Raw genomic sequence first — 1,904 nt, 5'->3', positions numbered from 1 at the left:
TCCTAACACTCTGCAAAGCATAAAGGAAGGATGGATGATGTAGAAGCCAGGTGCTCTCCACCCTTGAAAAGCCCTGAGGGTACAACAGCCTGGGCAAAATTGTGGCAGGATCTGGTCCACTTTGGCTCACTGACTGATAAGTCTGAATAGAGTACATGGCAGAAAAGGGAAGGTTAAGAACAGGGGCAAAGTAGCAAGATCTTTCTTTAAAAAGAAGAAAGCTGGGCCTCCTCCTCCCCCAACTTGGCGGTGCGGCACCATGGTGGCAGTGGTGTTTGGTTGCCTCAAAGCCACTGTGCTCCCAGTTCTAAGGTTGCACCACAAGCCTCTGTTCACCTGACACCCTTGAAAAGCAGAGCGAGTGAAACAGTGGCTTATCAAAAGGCACCGGAGGTCTCTGTTTCTGGCTGGGCTCTACCGTGGACTTGACATTCTGAAAGCACTTGTAGATAGACTGCCAAAATGCCAGCTTAAAAAAAAAATCCAAGGTAGGGTCAAATTTTCTCTCCATCTACCGTCCTCTCCCTCCCACAGGGTAGTAATCACATCACAGAGAAACCTGAGTGCACTTATTTTTTGCTGCTTGATCCTGTTCGCCTGAAAAATGTAACTTTTGCTGGAGAAGATTCAGGGAGGAGGTGCTGCGTCCTGATTTATTGCTCTTTCCCTGAGAAGTTTTTGCTTCTGAGAATTCTACTGTGTCACAACTGGGGTAGAATTTAGCTCTTACTCTGAAGGATCTGAGTCTTGGTAATGAGATTAATAAAATGCATGATCTGGCACCTCAAAGCACTGTGATGTGGCAACTTATAAAGAATAGAGAAGGGACAGTTTGTTAAGTTGCTTTACTTTTCTTGCGGGACTTTTAGCACTCTCCTGATACACAATGATGGGCAAGCTCACAGGTACCTCCTAGACTCTGTGTCATGCCTACACTCCCCTTACTCCTCACACACAAAACAGCAGACGCCCTTGATAAGGGGAACCGAAGATGAATAAGTGTATTTTCCCTTCAGTGACAAACATTCTTACTGATGTAGGTGCCCAGTGAATGCATGTTAAATGGATGATCTGGGATTTGGGGAAACAGTGGAAATGGGGGCATTTGGGGAAACAGTGGAAATGGGGACAAAGGGCTTGGAGAGAGCGAGGAAGAGAATGGTGATCCACATGTGGGAAGACAAAGCTGGTGTCATAACCTGCTCTGCTGTCTCCACCCACCAAATCCTTTGAGATCCTGGCTTGAACAATCAGAATATGCTCAACATGTCCACATGGAGAACAGCCTTTCTCTGTGCTAAAATGGTTGGGGAGTATTTTTAGGAGAATTTCAATCTGTGTTTATTTTGGTGCTCCAAGAGGAACCCAAACCCAATGACATCTTCTATTTTCATGACACAGTCATGTGAATCAGCACTGGTCAGCAATGGTCCCTGGACAGGTTTCTTCTCAGAACTGCCCCCAACGGTGTGAAGAGAAACCTCTTATCATTTCTTGGGCCCAGCAACTATATTTCTGTAGACAAGAAGAAAAGAACAGTTTTGAGAAATATATGAGATGATGAAAGAGGATTGCCTTCATTTTATTTTATTTTTTTCCTAGTTGTAGCTCCACCTGCCTTGATTTTAATTATGAAAATAATACAATTGCTTTTAAATGACAAAATACACAATTACAGTTAGGATCATGATTTCTGAATGTGTGGGGTGCTTACGTACATTCTTACTGGAGCTGTGCTTGAACTCTTGAATTCTAATTTAGCTGTTGTAAAGTCATTTTCAAGCTTTTACTAAGTTGGGCGTCAGAATAATTTTATACACAGTTGTGCTTAATACTTCCGGAGTGAGAAAAAATTATGAAAATGCTGCCTTTTTTTTTTTTTTTTTTTTTTTTTTTTTTTTTTT

Source organism: Rhinopithecus bieti, unplaced genomic scaffold (genome assembly GCF_001698545.2).
Source record: "Rhinopithecus bieti isolate Rb0 unplaced genomic scaffold, ASM169854v2 scaffold_13352, whole genome shotgun sequence".
Classification (NCBI taxonomy): Eukaryota; Metazoa; Chordata; class Mammalia; order Primates; family Cercopithecidae; genus Rhinopithecus; species Rhinopithecus bieti.
This window is presented reverse-complemented; position numbering follows the sequence as displayed.